Source organism: Paramisgurnus dabryanus, chromosome 2 (genome assembly GCF_030506205.2).
Source record: "Paramisgurnus dabryanus chromosome 2, PD_genome_1.1, whole genome shotgun sequence".
Taxonomy (NCBI): Eukaryota; Metazoa; Chordata; class Actinopteri; order Cypriniformes; family Cobitidae; genus Paramisgurnus; species Paramisgurnus dabryanus.
The window spans coordinates 13,843,656-13,870,469 of record NC_133338.1 but is presented as its reverse complement, the minus strand read 5'-3'; the positions used below and the strand labels follow the sequence as shown (position 1 = coordinate 13,870,469).

Here is a 26,814-nt window from a genome sequence, read left to right as displayed (position 1 = left end):
CGTTTTTTTGATTTCCTCTCTGTGTTTGCCATGATTTCGCAATCAATGCATATTAAATTGTGGGCGTTTCACGGACTATTTATGGACAACTATGGGCGTGTCATGAAGCCGCAAAAGCTGCGCTACATTTAGAATTGATTGTGATTTATTAAGGGAAAAATGCGTAGGATGTGCGTGCGCACGGTTTTATAAATCCGATTATTTCTGTGCGTACGCTCGTCCTATGTTTTATCCGTACGCCACTTCTGACGCAAATCCTACGCAAAGTTTTATAAATGAGGCCCCAGGACACAGCTATACAGCACAAATGGTTTGCTAACAAATCCTGCAGTATGTACATTTCTCCAGTGTTGAGGAACAGGAAGTAAAATGTGACTGATCTGGACGGCCTTCTCTCTACCTTACTTAACATTTTGAATTTACAGTGAGATCACATATTACTCACACTGTCACGGTATCATAGAATAGGGTGATGTCACTGTTATCACATGAGCTCATTGTTTACTGGGTTCTTACTTAAAGTTTTCAGGTCTAGGTAAAGTCAATGACACATTAGTCTTTATTTAGTTTTTACAGACCAACATAAAGATATGCACCCCAGTGTATACTCCAAATATGTATATTATTTCTTGAACCCAGGAGAACCATCAAGGATGTTCACCAGCTCATAAATAATTGTATTTTATTACCATGGTGTTTAAAAATCATAATTAAACCATTGTTACTCTAATATGACTAGTAATAGTAATAAAATAGTAATAAACACACTACAAAATCATGGTTACACTTTTACCACAAAAAAACATACTTTTTGTAAGGAAATAGCATATTTAGATATAATACATTATTATAAGTATAAACGTATAGATGTATAAATTATCATAGAGGTTTCTTTGGGGTGGGGGCTTGGGTCAGTGGCTACCCCCTGATATTAATTTTTTCAGGGTAGGATGTATGTAGATAATATTCATAAATCTACACACAAAATTAACAATTTTACTACAGTTAAAACCAAAAATGTACTATCGTAAAATCATGGTTTACGCAAAATAATGTTTTGAACTTTTTCATAAACCATTTAACCATAACCATGGTTTTACTACAGTTAAAAGAAAAAAACCATGGTTAGTGTAGTAAAACCATATTTGTTGATAGTAATCACTACACAAAAAAAACAGGGTTACTAGACTTTTACCACAATAAAACCATGGTTCTTTTTCTTAAGGGTTGGCTAATAATCAATACACTGAAAACCATACTACATGGTTAATCATCATAGGGGTAGCGATTTATTGCTGTTGAAGTCTAACAATTTTTTTTTTACATTATTGGGATTTTGATGAGATGCACTAGGCCGGGACTCTGTCCTTTGTTAGTTTGCTCAGTGCACGTGCGCGCGCGCCTGTGTGTGTGTGTGAGAGGGAGAGAGAGAGAGAGAGAGAGAGAGAGAGAATCTCGAATCAGTCAGATCTTCCTTGTTCACCTCTGAAATGCATCACTGCAGTATATGGGTGTTGCAGCCTCGCTGAGGCGCGCATCAGAATAGCTCGATGCACTACTGCACCTGTGCTCCAGCTCGCAAATCACAGGAAATAGCTGTGCAAAAACGACACACACGCAAGCTTCCGAGGTAGCGTAAATGACGTCGATTTGATAAAATTACGCGAGGGGAAAGCACAGCGGAAGAGACCGTTGTCAGACATCGCTTGTTGTCGGTGAGTCTTATTTGAGCCCGCTATGTTTACTTAAGTAAAATGAAATGTCCCTGAATTGATATGTAGTCAGTGAGATTATATTTTGCAATTTATCCTGCATATAAGATGTATTCGTTTGCTTCTTTGTTCATTCTTTGTCCTGTTCCGGTTGACATTGCTGCTGCAGCATATATCGCCTTCAATTCGATTTCCTTAGTGTAATATTTGTTTGACTTTTACATGTTTGTCTGCGCGTTTACACTATGGTTAAGACATAACATTTATGAAAAGATCAGCTAGACATTTGTATTAGCATATGTGTATCTGCAGATTTTGGCGGATTATTAATGGTATAAGCAAAAGAATTGTCAGTTCATAGCCATATTGCCTCTTTTTAAGCGACGGGGTGCAAAAAGAAATTCAGTGCAAAATATTAGAGAAATTAACACAGACAGTATCCGTGACATAAGCTTTCTCATCCTGCCCCCATCCAATCAGGACACTGGAATGTTATACACGCTCAAATTCTAAATATAATCTTTAATATATGACGTAACATGATAATATATTTGGTGATATTATTTTCTGTCAGAGCCTGACTTCTGGGAGAACTTTGTGAGAAGGCCCCGTTAGTGCGTTCACAAAACCCCATTCATTGTCTCTTTCAAAACGTACTGTAGCTATAAAGAAAATGAAAACGTGTTGTATTGTCTTATATCTGCATAGTTTGCCATATTACTTTGACACTCATCAGCATCAGCATACTTCCTAATTATAACATTCAAGTTTCTGTTTTCTGAAAAGCCCTTATCCGTTACATTTTAGAATACAAGGTCCATTGCTTAATATGCTCTTTAATATATTTATAACAAATTCTGAATAAAATCAAACCAAAATATCTGCCAGATAAACTAAAACAACTGAAAAGATTTTCCAAATGCTGCTTTGCTAACAAAACTAAAGGAGGACCAATAAAGTTTTACTTTCTATATACATCTATATAATTATTGAAATATGCCAACTTTGAAAGCTATATGCATTACTTTAAAATGCTGACAGGAATCATACAGCAGCTTGCATGACTGAATGTATTTATATTTTTAAAACATGTTTGAATAGTTGATGCACACTGACATTTTATCAGATGGCATTTCTAACAGAAACACTGGACATATATTGAATTTATAGATTTGGACTGCAATAAATAAATTGCATGATTACGGTAGTCAAGAATAATCAGGAATTTAAAACATTAATAGGTTCTTATTATTTTTAATTCATTTTCATTATGCTTTTTTGTCTTTTCTGCTCTGGACAGATAGGTTTGTTAGGAAGCCATAGCCATATCAAGACGTATGTCTATAAGCATTAGGGGTGGGAACCAAAACCCAGGGCCACTGCTGGTCAAATGGGTGATCTAAGCTGACTTGTATTGTGGTGCCCCAACCCCCATAGATGGTTTCATCGGACGCACTTGCGGTGACGCGCTTGAGCAGAACTTTACTTCCGGGGCCCTATTTTAACGATCTAAGCGCATCGTCTAAAGCGCACGGTGCACGGTCTAAATGGGCGTGTCCGATGGACTTGCTAATTTAACAACGGGAAAAATGGTTTATGCGCCGAGCGCATGGTCGAAAAGGGTTGTACATAATTTCCTAATGAGTAATGGGTGTGTTTTGGGCGTAACAAGCAATAAACCAATGAGAGTCTTTTCTCTCATCCCCTTTAAAAGCCAGTTGCGCTGTGCGGAATCCCTATTTAGATGACGGACCATGTAAACTGAAAAACTAAGCTAACCAGTATAAGATTAATGTTAAAAAAAATGTGTTGTTTATGTCCAAGAGACTCAATAATAATCTTTTACATTCAACACTTAAAAGCGTTTTTGTGCTGCTGTGCATTCATGTATGTGATAAGCAAACCCGCCTTGTCATCCCGTTTATAGGCGCATATTACTAATGCGCTCTTTAAATAACAAAAAACATATTGCGCCATTGACTTAAGACTTTAGACCAGGTTTTTGTTGGTCAATGGCGTAGTCTATTTTAGTCGTCTCAAAATAGCAACGCGTCAACAATGCGCTATTTAAACAACGTGGCACTAAACGTGAAAATGATAATTGCGCAGGGTGGAAACTAGCAAAAGACACTTGCGTTGCGCATTGCGCTGCATTGCGGTGCGTGTAAGATAGAGCCCCCGGTCTCTGTTTGTTTAATGGTTTAACTAGTGTCTAAACTGAACTCTGGAACAAATACCTTGTCGAAAATAACAAATGTTTTGGTTTTCTAAAGATTATGGAAGACAGCGATCTAGGGTTGTGCTGATAGACGATAGTATCGTGTATCGATCATCTTCAGACATATCGCCAATGGCAGGCTTTCATGGCGATAGTCATGACGATAGTTGGCGAATGGTTATTATTATCATCATAGTTTTACATTAACATCCACATTGCATGCTTTTCCTCACATGAGGCTTCACTTTACGTGGAGAGCTTGTAAAGAGATAATTCCTTCTTGCACGTACCTGCATGCGCGTCTTGGACTCCTTTAGTAGCACTAAATCCAGCGCGTCATGAACAGCTGCGCTTCTCTCTGTCTCACGTGCACACGCTCTCGCATCTGTCCGAAGTCTAAACATAAACTAAAGTAGTAATCCTTATGTATTTGTTCAATTTAATGCATTTCATGCGAGCTGAGGCAAACTTTACTTTTTGTTTAAAATATGACTCGCTGCATATTGGCGCCTCTCTCACTCTCGCGTATGTGCAGAGAGCTGTGCTCTGTCCGAAGTCAGATCACTAGGTATTAATCCTTTTTATGATATGCATTTCAATGAGTTGTAGCAACACGTCCCTCGTGTTTAAAATATGATTGTGTTTAAAATATGATCGCGTTCGACTGGACCAATGTGTTTAAAAAGGCACCTCTGAGAGCACCACTGCTTGACACGTGTAGCCTTCTGCAACAGCACTAAACAAATGCATTGAATTGTTTGTATGTGCGCGCACATGTGTGTGTGTGCGCAGAGACATGTTTTTACTAGGGATGGGCACGAATATAAAATAAAAAAAAATGCTATTCAAATGTTTGTTTTTAATGTGACACAGAAGGGTTACAACTTATTTAATGCTTTTTTACTTCATCTATACTGTCTTTTACAGACTTTAATGTAAAATAAACATGAAAATTTATTTGTAAGTATTTCTGATTGTTTGGCAATTCAGATTGCAGACGAATTTAAGTATTTAGTTTTAACTCCGGGTTGTCCGTTTTTGGCCACCGGCTCACGTGTTTTTTAGATGTGCTTCTCCGCCGATTGCGTCAGCGCATCATGAGAGACTTATAAGCTTCCTGCTATAGTCTACTTTATTTTGTTAATAACGAGACAGACACAGAGAACAAAATGAAATGGAGAACCTTTATTATATGTAGTGCTCTTTCGAAAATGAACTGGATAACTGCACATGGCTGTTTAAAAGCAAACAGAAATAGCCCCGTCTTTGTGTTGTTAAATTAAGCTCGTAACTTTGCACAGTCAGCATTAAGGTATCAAGCCAGCTTACGTTATTTGTAAAATAATGTTAAATTCAGATATTCTTGTTAGATCCGTCTGTTGTTTTTACCGGATAACCACAGCGGAGCAGAGTTTTCTCCGCAGCCTGGCATTATTGTAGTCAGAAGAACAGGCTTTCACCAGAGCAGGTAAACTAAATTTGGTTATCTTTCTTCACAAAAACATGTCAAACTAAACAGAAAAGATATTCATATGCCGACCGAGCAGTCTGTTGTGTAGTCTATGTTTTTTCGTTCGCTCCGGGTTCTTCCTTGGTGTTCCTAAAGTCCTCAAACTTTAAACTTCACTTGGGTTTGGGTATTATATTTGGTGTAATATAATTTCTGTAAGATCAAACAATACTGAATTCGTACTAATGACCGACTTGAAACTATTTGACTCAGACTTCGCTCCGCGCCGGTTTTAACACCATTTTTCTGTAGTCTATTTTTTAAGAAGAATTATAAAAATATCTATTTTTTTACAATGTTTTCAACTTAAAAATAAATACATACATATATACAGAATATAAGCTTAGCTTGTTGTGGATATTTCCTAATTATAAGCCTTCTGTGAAATTGTGACAAAATGAAAAATACAAAACACGTATGTCTTAATTAACGTAATTTAAATAAACAAATATTCGAATATTCTTTCTTTAGAATGTTTAGGATGTTTTCCGCCGACTGAGAATCCAAAGACCGTTACTGACTTTTTTAAATAACCGCATGCGTTACTGACTTTTTTAAATAAGCACATGCGTAAGAACAGCCTTCCTCCTTCACAGCTCATTTCTAGGGAACGCCTTCCAAAACTAGTGCACGAGTATTTGAACACGAGTGTTTGTTTAACACTGGCATATGCTGTGTCGCGTGACTCATGTCAGTGGATTCATTATGTGAAATTATATGATAATAAACACTAAGACGTAAAGTTAGATCATTCGACGCTACTCCCATTTCAACTAGCATGTAGTAGACTGGTCACTGCCTTACACCTACAGTACACAAACAACGTCAATATACCTGACTAACAGTACAACAATAATTATTCCACAAAGAAAGAACAATCACTGCTACCTGTCGAGAAGAATTTTTTCGAACTGCGCGTCTGTCTTGACACCTCTTCATTGCTCTCCAGTGTTGAAATGTTTCTCCAATAACGACTCCGTTTACATTACGTTCTTCTGACAATTTTCTCCTATTCCCAGCGGCTTAAAAAGTCTTTCTTTTACGTCCTCCTTCGCGTTTCTTCTCTTCCGTGGTGCAAATTCGAGGAGGAAAGCAGGAGCGACAATGAAAACAAACCGAAACTAAAGACGGAGTTCATGCGTTATGCGCATGCGTCACTCGTGTAAAGTTACTGGAGTGTGCACGTCTCTCACAAGGAACGTAATGGCAGTGATTGACAAGCCAGAGGGCCAATCGCTCATGCAATGATTACGTCAACGAATGGCTGATGTTTTTAAGGCCCTACCTTATGCACAGATGACATATATTAAATGTATTACTTTCAGTGCACCTAATAAATAGTCTTTTATCATTTAGTAAAGACAGTTTCAAGTAATATTGCAAAAATGTATTAAACAAACATCCTCTTTTCCACCTTTAAATATTTGAATATTAAATTACTGGAAAATGCCAATCTCTCGTTTTTACAGTCATTAAATAATCATGGTTAGTTTAATGACACGCTCGAATTAATGGCATCAGTTTTAAGAAGGTTGCGTTCATGATGGTGTTGCTCTTGTTCTTTTTTGTCCACCAATCAAGTGACTTGTTATAATGAGTAAAAAATTAACAAATAAAAAAATGAGTAAACTACTGCCCCGCCCCCCGATAATATCGTGTATCGCTGAACTCACAGGCTGACGATTGGACGATCTCTAAATGTGGCATATAAATTGTATACATTATATAAGATACATTTTACACATTAACGTTAGCTCAGTGTAGTTTTTAAAACGCTTTAGCTATATAATTTGAACTAAGGTAATATACTTATTATACTTATTTTGCTTGTTATAAGAAATAAACAACTCTAAAAGGACCGTTTATACACACAACTAAAATACACTCTTAGGGATGGGCGGTATGACGGTATGTTTTGTTACCGTGAAATAGAATGTCAGAATTATTAGATTGTTCTATTCTGTGTATTCCACGTAATGTAAATAAGTGGGTGTGGCTAACTCAGCACTCCGTGTGATGGAGAAACGTAAATGTAAAATATTCCACTTATAACAGATTAGCATGTAATTTCTGTCTGTGTACTTGCCGGCCAATGGATTTTCCTTTTCCTAAAATGAGAAAAACACACTGTAAAAAATACTTTGCTGCCTTAAAATTTTTGTTAAATCAACTCAGATTTACAAGTCATGTTAACAGAGATGAGTTGTCACAACTTATAAAATATAGTTGAGAAAAGTAAACTTAATTTTATAAGTTACAACAACTCACCTGTAGTTATAACAACTCATCTCTAGTCAAGATAAATAATAGAAAGTTGAAATGACTTGTAAATCCAAGTTGATTCAACAAAAAATTTTAAGGCAGCAAAGTATTTTTTACAGTGCAAAGTTAGGAATCGAGTTGTTTCCTGAGTGTTATTTAGTAATAGAAAAACCAAAAAAATTGTTACTGATAAATGCTTTAGAGTATATTTCATTGTTATCATTTTAACATATGGACCATTACCATAAACTAGATGGTAAATTAATTTATTTTAAAGGCCTCAAGAAAAACAAAAATATTTCCTTAAGTGTGATAGGCCTAATTCTGTTATAGCATTAGACAGAAGCGAAATAGAATAAATCTGCAATGACCTCATAGTCATGTTAAAGTGAAAAAATCCTGCCTTTTTATATTTGTCTTATAATAAAATAATAATGAAAAAAGTTTAAATGCTGTGGCAGATTTCCCTCGAGCTACAGAAAATGAGACCGAAAATGTCCAGGTATAGTAGCCTGACTACGTCAGACTTCGTACTTCCGCTAAATTTCATTACGCTACTGTACTCAGTCTGAGATACCTCCCATTCAAAACGTTTTCCTCCGGCATCGAGACGGCCGTCAAATCAACGAACAGAGGGCGGGCTGAGAGCCGTGACATAGACGCTAAGCGGCAGCGCCGAATGTACGGTTGTGGACATGGAGGCACAGAAAGCTATTCACTTTGTTGTGGAGAACCGGCACTTGCCAACTTAAGCTCGAACAAGAGATGTTTGTTAAACATTTTGAATGGAGATTATGTTGTTGCCCCACTCCCGACAGGTTTTTGGAAAAGTTTAATTCATCAACTATTACCGATCGTCAGAGAGAAACTGTGTGCAGCACAGCTTGACGTGCACAACAATCGAGAAATCATGGAAGGGAATTTCATTGTTCACAGTTAATGGTGGAGGACACGTGGTTAAACATTCTTTGGTGACGTTCCTGATTAATCAGAAAACAGGGCTCGACATTAAGGCTTGTCCGCTTGTCCGGGACAAGTGGATTTTTTGAAGGACAAGTATAAGAGAAAATTAGTTGTCCGACCGGACAAGTTAAATTTCAAACAATGTTACTTAACGTTATGTGCCGTTAACGACAGAGCAGAATGCGCAGCGCAAACACCGAGCAGAATATTGAACAGAGAGTGCAGCGTGCCGACACACACACACGTTTACACCTTATGTTGTTACTAAACAAGCTGCGCTCGGCCGCGCGCATGAAACCTGATCACCGAACACGGAGGGGCGGGATGGAGTGGAGAGTGATGTTTCTTCAGGCTCCGGCGTGAATATAAATGACAAGCACTTCAACCGCGTTTTCATCACTGTGTGTCAAAAAAAAACGACGATTTAAGTCCGTATTTTTTCTCTTCTAAAGTTCGGAAAAAACACATAATGGTCTTAAAATCTTGCCTGTGTGCGCCGCGCGATAGCCGATTTGAATCTGACAGAGTTCGTCACTGTACATTAAAAAAATCCCACACAAACATTACAGCGTAAATGCTAGGATTAAGATTGATTTTATAAATAACAGATAATCTAGATACATTTATCATAATACATTTTTAAAACATGGTTATGTTTTAATGTTTTGCTTTAGTGTTTTAATGTCAGAGAATCATTGAAATGTGGGAAAAATGAAGATAAAAAGGCGGCAGATATAGCATCCTTCTTCAGAAAGAGCAGCAAGAAGCAGCCAAATGAATCTTAGTAAAATACATTTCAGTGGCCTACAAAATTCATGTGATTTTCTGGTCTCTATTGTTTTTTCAGCAATTGGAGATATAAATTCTGGTTTCTAAATAAATTTCAAAAGTTTTATTTGATTAAATAAAAACATTAGGTTGAATTATGACTATAAATTGTATGTTAATCTCAATTAATTTTAATTAAAATTAAATTATTGTAGCAATTGTATGTTATACATCATTGTAATTAATGCACCTATAATACTTAATAGTATTTAAAGATTTTATGTGCCACCCCAGAGTAACTGCTGGCCCCTGCCTGGCCACTGATTAGCAAAACACAAAAAATAAATAATATTATAAATCTTTTGTGCATGGACAAGTGAAACATAAATTTACTTGTCCGAAGGACAAGTTCCTCAAAAAGTTAATGTCAAGCCCTGAGAAAATAAGGTAGGAAGATTTAATTTACATGTGGTTATGGCTGTCTGGTGGAAGAGTTTGAAAGGAGAGAGGGGCGTTCCTACACTTAGATGTGAGAGGAAAGACACTGTAAGGATAGTGTTTACCTAGCTCTGGTCCGATTTACTTTACATAATCTGCAAAAGTCGTTCACAGCCATGTTAACGTCGGTATTTCGCTCGATGGCTTTGTTTTCACATCGTATGTGTATTTTACAGCAGAAATTCGATGCGGCTGAGCCGGCGCATAACCCACATCATAACCAAACGTTATGTGATTGGCTTATGTCTAGACCAATGATTTTAAACTTCAGACAAGCCCCTCCCACTAGAAGGAAAATGATTGTCAGTTATGCCCAGCCAGACTCTGTCTATGAAGCGTAGCAAAATAGCAGAGGATGGTATTACCAGGCTACAGGTATAGTACCGAAGTTAGAAATTCTAGTACCGTGACAACACTACTGCAGTCCCTCAGTTTCGCAGCAACATACCGGCCATGCGTTCAGTCGATAGAATGAATGGCTCTTGACATAATAAAAATACAAACAGACAGACACACAGAGATATCTGCAATTTGGACCAGCCCAAATTAAATACTACATGAATTTAAAATTCTTGTGCTGCGCTGTCACAAAGTGAAACTTTCCATCATTTGTCCCAGTTTCACAATAAACGAATCCAAAAGTTTTCTGTCTACAATAAATGTAAACTTAAGTGCGCCTCACACTGTATTCTGTTGGAATTGATAGATGAGTCAATGTCTATGTGTGTGGATTATTTTCATCTCGGCTTGTGGGTGGTAATATAGAACTATTTTTGATTTATAATTGTTGTACCAAATTTACCAATACTGAGTAAGTGTTTATGTTATAACTGAAAAGTTATTAGGCTATTGTATAATTTTGATATGCAGTATTAAAAGTCTTTCTTTCTTGTTATCTTACACAATGACCACGTTTACATGCACACCAAAAATGCGATTATTTCCAATAATGCGAGTAAGGTCTTAATCGCAGTAAGATGTTTACATGACTGGAGCTAACCTCTTCACTCCGGTTTACATGCAGTTTTTATTTTCGGATTATTCACACAAAGTTCAATGCAGAGCACAAATGATGAACTCACATATATGGTCCACTGTTTTAATTTACTTACGTTAAATGACAAACACGTTGTTATAGATGTATTTCATTATCCGGTGTCGTGATGAAGATATAAATATGACAGTGCCTGTAAAGGGCGTTCACATGATATAAAAATATAGTTTTTAAAATCGTTTTATATTAAAGATAATAGCAGAGCTCACACAACAACTATAACGATAGCGATTTTGGCACATGATGAATGATAAACCATTGACAGCCAATCAAATCTATTTGAACTTGAAGTGCACGCGCACTTAAAATGCAGCAGAAAGCTCATTTATTGCTGAGGTTTATAACATAAAATTATCTCAGGTATCCAGCGCTGATGCTGTGAAATTTTTCTACCACACTGACTACGCCAAAAGGTATGATATTATTACACAAACTACTACATTCATTCAGTTGAGGACATCTGCTGGTTTCCCGCTGTGTAAATGCAACAAGAACAGCATATGTACATATTCAGTGACATGTAAACAATTGCAAAAAAAGTTTTTATTACAAGAAATATCCAATATTAGGTAATGCCGCGCTCGTTTTATCGAATTAGCATGAAGTTATCATTATGATGTGGTCACTAATATATTTATCGTTATAATTATCGTTATAATGTCATTTAAAGGTTTTATACACTGCTGTCGTGTTATTTGAGCTGTTTCTGAATGAAGGCAGACTGTTGACAGCGAGTCGTGTTGGCAGAGTTCATGTAAAACTTCCTAATGTCAAGATTAAAACGAATTTGTGCTTAAGGTGCGTGACTAAAACACACGTGCACTTAATTAGTGCGGTATAAATGCGATTAAATCGTTAACATGGACGCATACTGCGATTATAAACGGCGTACGCCACCTCTTTTAATGCGACTTTACTTATTGCGATTATGAGCTTAATCGCATTATTTTTATCGAATTATTGCGTTTACATGAGTTAAAGTATAATCGCAGTATTGACAAAATCCCATTATAATCGCATTATTAGGGTGCATGTAAACGCGGTCAATGTTAGCTCACTGTCATTTGTAATTAGCAACAGGAAATGTGGCACATTATATTAGACTTTAAAATAGTTAAACTTTAAAACATCTTTTTATGTGCTTAAAGGTTACATAGAATGATTGAACCGGGTATTTATTCTTGTTCTGTGATGTGACATGTATAAAACAAAATTTTGGTTGGGTCTGTAATGCCTCAGAAGCTTCCTAAAAACCTCTCTCAGAAAGTTATATTAGGGTGGAGGATTTTAAACACGTGGTTTTGCATCTATTTGGTGTCCCTTCGGGCTTAACAGGCAACCTCATTACGAAATGCAAGCACTTGATGCTGATTGTCTGCCTTTGCTGCCACTCAAAAGAATGTAAACTATGTCATCTTCAGAACAAGGACAGACCAAAATTTTACAGATAGAAGAGAACACCTCAGAACACGACTCGCCATTTCGCCTTGAACTTTGCGAGTTCACTGCTGCAATTTACTTCCCGTTGGAGGCGAGAGGTGAATGTATGCAAATTTTTCTGAAGGGGAGGGAATTGAATGAGAGTGGAGGGGCAGTGAGATGCATTTTACTTAATATGTATCCGTTGTTCAGATTGGGCCAGTTTCTGGCGGACATTTCTAAAGAAACGGAGATGTTCAGAATGTCTAGCACTTTTTGCATTTTTGTAAAACTGTTATTCAACTAAGACAAGGTAAAAACATTTTTTATTTCTCTGTCCCCTTTAAATGCATGCTTCTTATGCCACATGGCGGTGGCATGTGTGCAAGGACCCTTCAATCACTGCTTGCAGTTTTAATTAATAATGTATTTTCAGTGGCTGACTTAAGCCCGGTATACACTGTGCGATTTTTAAATAGTCTTTTAGGATTGTTGCTTGCCACACTGTGCGATTAAGATCGTAATTAAGTCCATGTCACACTATATGATCTCAGTTTCCATCAATGTCAGACTGTACGAGTTTAAAGACTTTTAAAAATCGGACTGGGAAAACACACGCTGAAGCGAAGGCTAACAAACCGAAACAACATCTACTGTTCATTTTAATCATGACTTGTCTTGAGCATAAAAAGAAGAAATAACGAAAGAGGCGAGTACCTGGCATTTGAATTTCCAGGGCGATTTCTCTCAAGCTGCTTCATTTTTATCCTATCATGGTACAGTGGCGATGACACGTTGTACAAACACTCTTTATTGTTTCCATAACTCCACAAGTTTCTCCTCCTGCTGTACAGTCTACCTGGTTCTTTTTTACATTTGTGACCTGTCACGGAAACCAGGGACACAAGTCGGCAGCACAAGTTTCGAGAAAATGAGAATCAAAGTTTTTTTTTTCAAAATTTGTGATATTTGTTTTATTGCTGAATCTGTTAGTTGAGATCACGAAGAAGCCTCTCCATGTTTGGGATAGCAGTTTATGTATATTTAAAAGCGTACATTTTGCGGTTGAAATAGGCTTGTTTTTCCAGAGATTCTAGCGTGCAGCGGGGGGCGTCATTGTCTGTGTGTATATTTACATACTGTATAAGCTTGTGTTTTTGCCTCCGCCCCCACAGGGAACAGCGTGACTACGGAATAAGGATAGTTCGCCCAAAACTAAAAATAATGTCATTAATGACTTACCCGTATGTCGTTCTAAACTCGGAAGACCTCCGTTCATCTTCGGAACACATTTTAAGATGTTTTAACTTTTGATTTAGTCCAAGAGCTTTCTGTTTCCTCCATTGAAAATCTATGTACGGTTTCCATGTCCAGAAAGGTAATAAAAACATCATCAAAGTAGTCCATGTGACATCAGTGGGTCAGTGAGATTGTGGTGAAGCATCGAAAATACAGTTTGGTCCAAAAATAGCAAGAAGTCTGACTTTGCAGCATGAAGTCAAACTCATAAGTTACACAGAGACCCTATTTTAAATACAAAATTTGAAGACGGGTTCATGTGTTTAACGGACCGCAAATACCGGACTGTAATCTGATATACCCTTACATGTTACGATGTAAATAGTCCTCAAATTGTATATTATATTGTATTACCAGAAGTTCATGCGAAATCTGATGTACTAATAGACTATATATTTCACGGATTATACGCATTTGTGGACAAAAATCATTGGATGATTAGCACATCTGAAACAGACTGGATTCGACTTGTGATCCCCACAAAGGTAAAAGTCCTGTTTATTTTTGCATGTTGTTCATTCGGACTTCTGTAATAAAATACTACATATGATGCTAGAACATCTGTAGCCTATCTCAAAACGGCTTTACAGGGGGTATGGCTTAGCTAAATGAGATGTAAATGAGCCCTATTGTCTCTCCAGCCAGGGAAAAGGGAAAGTGTTAACTTTTTTCTTTCTCAAATTTCTCAGCATTCTCCTTCTTGAATGTGTTACGTTTAAATGGCCACAACTTCTCCAAATCTTATCAGATTTCCATGTGTTACACATCGTTAGAAAGCTTAGAAACTGCACTTTCAGAATCTATGAATAACTCAAAATGCGCCAGATCCGACTTGTGTCCCTACTTTCCGTGACTGGTCACATTTGTCTGCGTTGATTTGTTGTTGTCGCCGCACTAATTGTGTCATCGGGTTCTGTGCTTCTATTGGTTATTGAGCTGCCGGTTGTCGTAGGGAGATGTCACACAGCAGGAGTGTATCTCAAAATTTCTGACACTGCCAGAATTTTGTCTGAGGATAGTTTTGATCGCAACGGTCATTAATCAGCTGTCTGTGAACATGTCAAACTAGCGATAAAAGACGGCAGATTTTAGCCTGGGATTCCAGAAATCGTTTAGGATTTCAAAAATTGTCCCAGACAGCTAAATCCTGGCTGAAATCTCACAGTGTGCACCGGGCTTTACATGTGATGTTTTCCAAATAGATTCACAGGAACAACAATGCAAATATAATATAAATTACCACTTGCATTTTCAGACCCTATAATGGGTGAGGGGCTTGGCTGGGTGGTGGGGCTTAGGCCTGTTTCACACATACTCCGTATGCAGTGCGGTTGCGGTGCGTAATTTTTTACGTAGCCATGTTAACAGGTTAGAGCTTTCACACAGCATATGTATGCGGTCTGTCCGGTCCATTGCAGATGCGGTGCGGTGCAGCAGTGCTGCGATCGTTTCGGCAGCGAGTCTATTTTTGCTGTACAGCACACAAGCTGTACGCTAGTGCTGTGTTCAAAATATCGATACGACGATACATCGTCATGGGCGCCTGACGATGCGCGCATCGATACAGCACCTTCCGTATCGATTCGGATGTACTTTTGAAAGTAACGTGACAAATTGCTGTTGATGCGTTATCCATATGGAAAGGACGCATGTGTCCCACGGAGTACGTAGAGTTAAAGGTGGCAGCATATACTTTCATTTTGCGTGTCTGTCTCGCTGGCGCACATGTCTGCATAGTGAGCCGCGAGAGCGCGCTTTAAAGTCAATGAGTTCATTATGAAAGCGCAGATATCTTAGCCTATACTACTGCAAAGGGCTTTTTTAGCCATGCTCTTATAAAACAGTACTAACGCATTTGAGAAGAAACACGACAAAGATTTGCATGTGAAAAGTGTACGTCTAGAGAAGAGATACAAAGCTACTTCAAACTATAACTGTCACATTAATAACTGATTTTTAATAAAAAGTATTAATTCTGACTGCATGTTTATAGATATATTCATAGATGTAGAATATGCATATACATAAAGTATGCTATTAATTTTACCATTGTTTAATTATACTAACATAGTCTTTTAGTTTTTATATGTAGTAAAACAACAATAATCAAATTTATATTGTCTCATCACAATACCCATAACCATGGAATTTTTGTTAAACTGAGGTAATACAAATCATAATCAATCTGACAAAACCGTTTTGTCAACCGTTAAAATTATGCTTAATTTTTCTAAGGAGAACTATACAAAATGATCTGTTTGAAAGACGGGGAAGCGCACCTGTCAATCAGCGCTATTATAACAGAGCGAGGCGAGAGACGAACGTGCTCAGTAGGGAGTAATATGGAATAATGTGTGGATCTTGAATGATTGTAAGAATACATTTGCTTTAAATATAATGTTTGTCATATAACGTTTTGGGAGATAATAATGTTTTTTTCCAATTGTTATTGAGCTTATTTAGACTTGTTGCAGTTATAACAGCGTGTTTGGCGTATTTACTTCAGATTTTATTTCAGTAATATTACTGTTTTTCCGGTAATAATAATACAATTTGCATGTCACTCTTGCTTCCTTGTCTGTTTATTCATGTCATTAAGCTGTTATTTTAATTATGTGAGAATATTTCTTGCCATTTGAGACGTTCATTGCCGTTATATAAATACTCTCGTCTATGCAAATATATAAATAGTAGGAAATGTAGCCTATAATGTAACCATGCCTGTCACCTATATTTTCTCTTCAAAAGTTATAATGCTAATTTATATTTATGATATGTGGAGATAAATAGACCTTTGATCCATTCATGTGTCCTGACCACTAGAGATTTTAAACATCATAACTAGTCTATCAAATAATATCTAAAGTATATTGTTTTGTGAAAAAAAAACACAGCAGGCTATTATATATTTTATAGATGAGGCGCTTTTCAACAGAAAGTGTCAATCACATGATCATTTAATACGCAGAAGCAGCGGTTAGCAACGCACTGCAAACGGAGTGTGTGTGAAAGCACAACGGATGCTTGACGGATCCCACCGCATACGTACTGCAATACGCAACGCAAACGCACTGCATACGTAGTATGTGTGAAACAGGCGTAAGTTAGGGGACCCCCATAATCTTCAGGGGTGCAGGGTTTCATATTTTATTGAAGCTTCCTTGGGCGTCTTCATTGATTAGCGGACCCCCACCTGCTGTTAGCATTCCATTGACTCCCATTCATTTTGGCGTAACTTTGACTGCGAATAACTACATCTGAGGCATTTAAAGACTCCATTTGTAAATTACTTATTTCTAAAGAAACACAAAAATGTATAAAAGGCTCCATTACCTTGTGTCTTACGTTATGGCCCAGTAGAAGCAGTTTTTGTAAAAACAGGCTAACAATTGCGTCATAACCTGCGACTCTCTGTCGCACAGTAGAGAAATTACCATATGGACATGAAGAGAAGCTCGCAGGCAATCTTTTACTGTCTATGAGGCAATCGGGTGGACATGGAGGCATAAAGTCAAGTGAGAAGCACATAGAGACTCCATAAAAGCGACAGGACAAAATTGTTCAACAACGTTCCTTTTACTGTCTATGGGTGATTCAGATTTCTTGTGGCACAGCTATTAGAAGATTTACATTTGTTAGACAGGTTGCTTAGTGATATCTGCGTCATCAAGCTCAGTGTGAGTCTGCGCAGTACGCCCAGCCCCAGGAAGTGCAGGCTTCTAATTGACTTCACTTGTCTCTGTTGAATCCAATGGGGTCGCTGTGTCCATTTCTTTTACTGTCAATGAAAATCTTTGACATAATTAGAGATCGACCGATATATCTGTTTTCCGATATTTTCCCTGATATTTGATCATTTTCCGCTGATCGGATATCGGTTTTGTAATATCGGATTGACCGATAAACGAGAGAATTGAGAATTGCGTGCTGAACGTATCTGAGGAGAGGAGCTCACAGCAGCAGCAACGTGCACAGCAAATATGAAGGCGACGCGACTTCATTAAAAGGTCTTTGAGTATACTTACTTTGCATATGAGGCATTTATAACACATCTCATCTGTCAGGGCTCAACATAAAGGACTGCCCGGTTGCCCGGGGCAAGCGTGAGAGACGTTCGGGCCAGTAAAAAGTATTGTCACTTGCCCGATCGGGCCAGTGCTTCACCTTCAGTCACTAAAATATATTTTCGTCATTGTAAAATAATTAACATCTTGGAAGCAGACATTTACTTGGATAAAACATGACAAGAAATGATGGGAAATTTTGCACAGTTTGCTGTCAGATTACAGGTAAAGCATAAAAGTTGGGAACCTTTTTCGTTGGAACATATCTGCTGTATATGTATACAATTATATTTAACTTTTGAATTATTATTTTAAAATATGTGACACACTGACATTTTTTTATTGGGGCCAGTGAAAATTTTGGCAGGGCAAGTGAAAACCTGAACCACTGGCCCGACCGGGCCAGTAAAAAAAATTATTTGCGTTGAGCCCTGTCTGTGCATTAATGTATGTTATGTTAAATAAGTTGATTTATTAAAAGCAATGTATGCACCTTGTCCAAGAATAGAGACGAACACAGAGTCACGCTGATCCATAAAATCTGGTCCCAATAACGACGTAGCTTTGCATGAATAAAACAACCATGAATTAATGCTTTGTGGAATTAAAAACTCTAAATTAAATTAGTTTTTCTTTTATTTATGCTTATCATTAGCATCGTAAAATCATGTTCATATTGCTGTTCACTTAAGTTACCGGGGTTAAAGGCTGAAGCACAGCAATCACATGTAGCTAACTTTTAACAAGATTTACCATATTAACATTTGCCAGATAAACATTATTTTGCTAAAATATCTAAATAAATGTCTGTGGATATTAATTAATTATTTATTACCTCCGCAAGCGGTATCACAGTTTGATACAGTTAATGCGCGAGTAAATGCATAGATAAACAGCGCTGTCAACTGCCATTTCATTAGCTATAACAACAAAATATTCTGACATCAAATAACATTACCAGTTAAGAAATTAAATGATATATAAGCCGTTTTGATTGTTACTTTCCTGAATGAAGTATTCCAGTCAGTGATAATATTTGTAAAATCTCTTTGCTAACTATTGGTTGGATTGCTGAAGGCTACAGGTTGCTGGTCAAGACAAAGATATTATATCCCAAAAAGGCACTTAATCCACCTGTTTTACTCTATAAAATATGTAGAATATGCAGCCAACTCCACTATACTTTTCTCTCTCTCCCGCTCTGTTACCTGGCAACCGCAAGCGCGAACTTTGGATCAGTCCATTTCTGACGAAATGATAGGGGTGTTTGGAATGGTCCATGTATTGGGAATATAGTTTCTACATTATTCATTAAATTAATATTATTCTTCACTTTTTCAGACCAATCTATTTATTACTTTGTATGCAAAGAGGGAGTGATTATGATGATGATTATTATTATAAGGGTTTGTTCAGTTCAGTAGTGTTGTAGTAATTATGTCAAAATCAGAAGTATAACAGTAAATAAAAATTGGTTCAGCATATCGGTTATCGGGCACATAAGCATCCAAATATTTGTTATCGGTATCGGTTAAAAAAAAATGAGTATCGGTCGATCTCTAGACATAATTTGAACTAGTGATAGACCAATATATCTGCCGGCCGATATATCGGGCCGGTTTTTGCAAGTTTTATGTGTATCGGCATCGGTCGATATGTGGCTGCTGTGTTCGTCGATATTTTTCCAGCATTATTTACAGACAGAGTGCTGGAAGCCGCAAGCAATTGCAAGTCATGTGACTAAAAACAACCAACCTTTCCATGACAACATCGAAATATCAATATCCTTTGCTGATAGTTCCTCATCATTGTGGAGAGTGCAGGTTCAGGGTGCAATAGCACCCTAACCTGTTTTTACTATTTGTTAAATATAGTTTTTTTTAAAGTTCAATAAACGTTACTTTTTTAAATTGAGACTTGTAACATTTGGCATCATCATTGTTTCATTTTTATGATGTAAAATGAGTGAGCAAAATCTGTATCGGCTCCTAATAACGCAGGGCTCAAGAGTGCGACCAAATTTCTCAATGATGCGACTTAAAAAAATATCAGGTCGCACTTGTGCGACCAGGAGTTCGAGGGAAAATGCCACGGTCCAGATCTACGTGTGTGTACGTTTAAAAATGTGTGTGCGCTCCAGTCAGAGAGAGGTGAGTAGCCTTGGTCCGTCAGATAAACAGAGTGGATGTGGCCGCGGATGATAAGAGAAGAGGAAAAGAACGATTGAAAACTTTTTCGTTAAAAATGTTAAGTTAATGCCTGATCCGTCCGAAGATAATAACCAATGCTCTGACATCAACCTCCTGTCACATCAGCCCTGATCCGAACCCGAAGACGGAATTAGGTAATGAGCTTCTTACAATCGAGTCAGAGCCAGAGCATAATTCTTTTGAAGAAAATTATTTGAACGTAACACTGGGTTTACGCAGGGCAGCCAGAAAGAGACATTAAACTTTAAACATTTAACATTCTACTTGAGGTTTTTTGGACATTCTTTTGGAATCACTGCAATCATATCATCAATTTATAAGGTGTAAATATAAGCGCAGCGCGTATGAGTGTTCAAACACTGCTGACCGCTCAGCTGTCAATCTGCCGACCCTCACAAAGTTTCACATTAAATGTTAATATATTTGTCCAGTCATGGTCCTGTGCTTATTTCTGTCAATGTTCTGCATGAAGATCTTTAAAGGTTTCTACTTACTTCACGATTTGGGGTGCGGCCGGTTGCAGTCTTTATGTAAAACGAGCGGGTATTAAATAAATTGATGCTGATGTCGGATAACGGGTCAAGTGTTATTTTAATTGTGCGGATGCGGGTTATCAAACAGGACTGTGCATGACTCGTATAAGGAAAATGAAATGACAACATGAAAATTCTAAAATAGCCTACATGTTTTTATTCTGTATTAAACCACCATGGGCGCTAAACTTGCGGTGTTAAAGGGACAGTTCACCCAAAAATGAAAATTCTGTAATCATTAACTCTCCCTCATTTTGTTACAAACCTGTATAAATGTCTTTGTTCTGATAAACACGAAGCAAGATATTTTGAGGAATGTTCAAAACCAAGCATGAGCCCCATTCACTTCTATAGTAGGAAAAAATAATACTATGGAAGTGAATGGGGCTCATGAATGGTTTGGTTACAAACATTCCTCAAAATATTTTCATTCATGTTCACCAGAACAAAGACATTTATACAGGTTTGTAACAACATGAGAGTGAGTAAATTATGACAGAATTTTCATTTTTGGGTGAACTATAAATTCCATGCGGTCAAAAATTAGGGTGCACCTAAATTTTGTGCTGGTGCACCTAAGAAAAAATTTTAGGCGCACCAGTGCAACCAGTGCAAAAAGTTAGCCTAGAGCCCTGTAACGGCTCAAGAAAATCGGCAGCCTGTATCGGTCATCGGCTAAGGCTGATGAAACAAAAATCGGTATCGGCATTGGCACAAAAAAAATCCATATCGGTTGATCCCTAATTTGAACCCTGAGAGGGACACAACGTTTGTCCCTTTGAAAAATGCTGCAACGCTGATTAAGTTATTATCTATACCTACAAAGAGAAGCTAGCAAGCATTACGTGCCAGGGAACTTTAACTATCCAGTGCATAGGAGAAGTGAGCCGTAACAACGGGACAGGAAAAATACTCTCTAATAAGACAGTATTATGTTAGAAGCTTTTGATAGGTGACTAAACAGCAGTGGTAAGATATGTTTACCTAAAGCGAATAGAGGGCTCTATCTTACACCTGGCGCAATGCGCGACCCAAGTGTCTTTTGCTAGTTTCCACCCTGCGTAATTATCATTTTCACGTTTAGCGCCACGTTGTTTAAATAGCAAATGCATTTGCGCCACCTTTTGTGCCCATGGGCGTTCTGGTCTGAAAACGAGGTGTGTTCAGGTGCATTGTTGGCACGTTGCTATTTCGAGGCAACTATAATAGACTATAATATGTTTTTTTTTATTTAAAGAGCGCATTAGTAATATGCGCCTATAAACGGGACGGCACGGGTTTGTTTATCACATACATGAATGCGCAGCAGCACAAAAACGCTTTCAAATATGAAAGATTAAAGGATTGAATGTAAAAGATTATTATTGAGTCTCTTGGACATAAATGAGGACTAATTATGAGACTTTAGAAGGCATAAAGAGCTGCTTCACCCTGCAGCCTGGTAAGTGTCACACAAAGTCTCGGAGTCAATAGCAAGTTCAAAAGGTTTATTTAGAAAAATGGATAGAGAGAGAGCAAAGTCAGTTCTCTAAAGACCACACACGACGACCACCTTCGACTCACTCTGGATGGTATCACTGCAGACGGTATGATGCACACGCGACTGCAGGAGAGAGTGAGCCGGAACTGAAGATGAATTATCCACTCTGACCTTGATAGGAGAGCCACCCATGCACACCGACGATGAAAACCAGCACAATCACCACACACGACAGAGGGTATGATGCACACTCGACTGAAGGTGGGAAGATGTAAATCCACACAGTTCGTAGACCGGAGAAAATCCACTCACGGAGGATAGTAGTAGCCGAAGTAACCCGAAAACAACTGGTGTACCGCCTAATAACGAAGCGAACCAGCTGTACTGGGAAACAGTCAAGAGTTCAAATGAGGTCAAGTTCATATAATCCACAGGCGTGTAAACTCCGGGCGAAGACGAGCCTCCGGATGCCGAAAACCAAACCTGGGGTCAGATGAGAGAGAGAGAGAAAACACAGATACTTCCGACAGGACAAGGCAAGGCAGCAAGACTGTGACCGAAAACAATGAGCGTGCGACGAGAGACAGAACGGCGTGCTACTTAAAGAGAAACATAAACGAGACACCACCGGTGAACAATTACCAAACGAGCGGGCGGGGCTAGTGAACACATGAGGAACAGTCACCCACAGGTAAATAAACAAACACACACCCACACACACCCACCGATCACCCAGGAGTCATGACAGTAGCCTCCCCCCCAAGGCCGGCACCAGACGGACCCGGAGACTCAACCTGTCGCCAACGGAGGTCCTTGATCAGACCAGGGTCCAGTATATCCCGAGCCGGAACCCAACACCTCTCATCCGGACCGTACCCTTCCCAATCCACTAAATATTGAAAACCTCTGCCCCTGCAACGACAGTCTTGCAACCTCTTAACTGTATAGACGGGCACCATCCACTAGACGAGGGGCGGGGGGGTTAGGGGCAGAGACGGGAGGATTATTACGGGCAAAAATCACAGGCTTAACCTTGGATACATGAAAAACAGGGTGAACCCAACCAAGAGTAAGAGGTAACTTAAGCTTCACCGTTACCGGATTAATGACCTTAGAAATACTGTATGGCCCAATGAATCGCGGAGCCAGCTTACGAGAGGGCTCACGGCGAGACAGATCCTTGGTAGAAACCTTTTGACCCCAAACGTAACGAGGTGGAGGTCGCCGGTGACGGTCAGCCGCAGCTTTGGTTTCGTCTGGAATTAGATAATAACAGAGTTTTAGCTCTCCTCTAAGTGCATTTGCACCTGCACACGAAAGCTAAAGCAGACGGAACCGCTGTGTCAGGTTCCTGTGATGGGAATAGGGGAGGTTGATAACCGATGGATAATTCAAACGGGGACATATTAGTCGTTGTTACGGGAAGAGAATTATGAGAATACTCAACCCACGGAAGCTGCTCGCACCAGGAATTCGGATATTGTGACGACAGACAGCGAAGCGTTCGACCGAGATCCTGATTAGCCAGTTCACATTGCCTATTGGTCTGCAGGTGATAACCAGAAGACAAGCTGGCCGTAGCACCAATTAGTCTACAAAATTCCTGCCAAAAACGAGAGACGAATTGAGGACCCCTATCTGATACTACGTCAGTCGGAATACCGTGTAACCGAAAGACGTGATTGATCAATACCTGAGCCATCTCTCTGGCAGAAGGAAGTTTAGGTAGGGGAATAAAATGAACCGCTTTAGAGAAGCGATTCACCACAGTCAGTATAACAGTGTTACCATTAGATGCCGGTAAGCCAGTGACAAAATCAAGGGCTATATGAGACCAGGGGCGGGAGGGCACGGGCAAAGATTTAAGCAGACCAGCGGGAGGTAAATTAGATGCTTTATTACGAGCACAGACTGAACAGGCTAATACAAACTGTCTGACGTCAGTGGTCATAGAAGACCACCAAAAGCGTTGAAAGCGTCCCACTGGATGACATCGGAACGTAAACGCTCAGGAACCCATAGACGACCCGCTGGACACCCCTCCGGAACTTTCCCCTCCCGACCGGCCTCTCTCACCCGCCGTTCGATTCCCCACACGAGGGCACCGACCACTCTCCTCTCCGGGAGGATGGTTTCGGTCTGCTCCAACTCAGAGTTCTCGAACAGACGGGAGAGAGCGTAAGGTTTCGTATTTTTTGAGCCAGGTCGGTACGAGAGGGTGAAGTTAAAACAATCAAAGAAAAGTGCCTAACTAGCCTGCCTAGATGTTAGTCTTCTGGCCGAACGGATATATTCAAGATTCTTATGATCCGTCCAGACCAGAAAGGGCTCCGAGGTTCCCTCCAACCAGTGACGCCACTCACCCAATGCGAGTCTTACCGCCAGCAGCTCCCGATTACCTTTGTCGTAATTTCGCTCCGCTGGGTTTAACCGGTGAGAGAAAAAGGTACAAGGATGCACTTTCCCATCAACAGACGATCACTGAGATAAAACGGCGCCTACTCCGACATCAGATGCATCCACTTCCACTATAAATAGTTTGGCCGGATCAGGAATAGAAAGAACATGCGCAGAGATGAAACGGGACTTTAAAGCATCAAAGGCCTCCTGAGCTTCCTTATTCCAATGGAAACACACGTTAGAGGAAGTGAGAGCGGTAAGAGGTTTAGCGATCTGACCAAAGTTTCTGATGAAACGCCGGTAAAAATTGGCGAAAACCCAGAAATCGCTGAAGCTCTTTACGAGTGTCGGGTACTGGCCAATCGGCAACCGTTTTAACTTTAGCGGGATCGGGACGAATCTCTCCCTCGGCAATAACAAAACCCAGAAACAAAACCGACTCCTTGTGGAACTAGCACTTCTCCGCCTTAACGAAAAGCTGATTCTCTAAAAGCCGTTGTAAAACCAGGTGAACATGCTGAGTGTGTGAGAAAAGATGAGAATATCATCGAGATACACAAAGACAAACTTGTTAATCATGTCACCCAGCACTTCATTAACCATGGTTTGGAAGGCAGCTGAAGCGTTACAAAACTGAACGGTAAAACTGAGTATTCCCAGTGACCCGAAGGTGTATTAAAGGCTGTCTTCCACTCATCGCCCTCTTTAATACGTACCAAGTGATAAGCGTTACGCAGGTCTAACTTGGTGAATATGTGCGCTCCCTGTAACAACTCGAATGCTGATGACATTAAGGGCAAGGGGTACTTATTCTTAACAGTAATGTCATTCAGCCCTCGATAATCAATGCACGGACAAAGAGACCCGCCATTCTTTTTAACAAAGAAAAATCCAGCGCCGGCTGGAGACGAGGAGCGGCGAATGAGACCGGCTTTTAAATCTTCACTAATGTATGTATCCATAGCCTCTCTCACTGGTTTAGATAGGGAAAAAATACGACCCTTAGGTGGAGAAGTGTCAGGAAGGAGTTTGATCTCACAATCATACGACTGGTGAGGGGGCAGAGATGTGGCCCGAGCTTTACTGAACACCTGGTGCAGATCAGAGTAATCCGCCGGGACCCCCGAGAGATCGGCAGCTGGAACCTGAGAAACAGAACAAGAGACAGGAGAAGGAGCAGGACCAAGACAAGAAACATAACACGAAGACTTCCAAGACAACACAACATTGTTCTGCCAATCAACGTGAGGGTTATGTTTGGATAGCCAGTCATGTCCTAAAATGACTGGCGACTGCGAGTCCTCTAGCAGGAAAAATTCGATCTCCTCACGATGTTTGCCAGAGACAAACAAACTCACAGGGGGTGTGCGATGCGTGATCACAGCCATATGCTGACCCTTCAATGTACAGGCGGAAAGAGGAGAGGAAAGATAAATGAATGGAATACCCCAGGACTTGGCCAACCCAGCATCCAAAAGACAAGCCTCCGCACCGGAGTCCAACAGCGCCTGCGAATGGAAAGACCTATTAAAACTGATAATCACAGGTAGTGTAGTGCTGCTTACGGGAGATTTGAATGACGATACGCCCACCGAAACTCCCAAGGTCACCGGACCCTTTTACCGGACATGTAGCCGCCATGTGCCCCGGCTTCCCACAATACAAGCACAGACCATTAGACAGGCGACGATTTCTCTCACCAGCAGTGATGCGGAACTTGCCAAGTTGCATGGGTTCTTCGGTGGACAATGCTGATGCAGACTCCTCCGGTTCTGAAGACAGATGACGAAAAGACCGACGAAGATCTCTTTGGCGGTGGCGGGTCTCGATCCTCAAAGCCAGGTCGATGGCGCCATCCAGTGATGTGTTTGGCTCCCTAGCAGCGATCTCGTCTTGAATGGCAGGAGTGTGACCCTCGAGAAATTGAGCTTTCAACGCGGCGTCGTTCCAGTTGCAATTAATGGCAAGCGTCTTAAACTTAATAGCATAGTCCGTAACAGAAGAGGTCCGCTGCCGTAATCTCACCAGCTCAGCTGCTGCCATGTCTCCCTGAAGTGAACGATCAAATAAGCTCAACATCTCCCTCTCGAGAGCCTCAAACGAAGTCGTAAATGGAGCTTTGGCCCCCCATGCAGCCATTCCCCATTCTCTAGCTCTCCCAGTGAGTAACGTCAGGACATATGCCATCCTGGAAGTGAATGACGCAAAGCGGCGAGGTGGCCCGGCAGGTGTTGGGATCGTTGTCAAAGGTAGGGGGTGTCGTCATGTGTGGCTCTCGCTCTGTTGAAGCGGCTCCTCCAGTGGTAGAAGAGAAACGTTCACCGAGTGGGATAACTCGGTCCAACCGATTGCTTAGTTCAGTTAGTTGTTCAGACAGGAGCCTGAAATCTCTGGCCGCTGCATTTAACATAGACGAATGCTGTT

At 39.7% G+C, this 26,814-nt stretch overlaps 1 protein-coding gene across 2 annotated transcripts in view; it reads left to right on the top strand.

The window, feature by feature from the left end:
- Positions 1 to 1,460: 1,460 nt before the first annotated feature.
- Positions 1,461 to 26,814, top strand: part of sipa1 (signal-induced proliferation-associated 1) — a 167,035-nt gene continuing 141,681 nt past the window's right edge. For both annotated transcript variants that reach the window (XR_010545711.2, XM_065294335.2), the window contains exon 1: positions 1,461 to 1,715. The gene's annotated coding sequence lies outside the window, so the exon portion shown is untranslated. The remainder of the gene's footprint in view (positions 1,716 to 26,814) is intronic.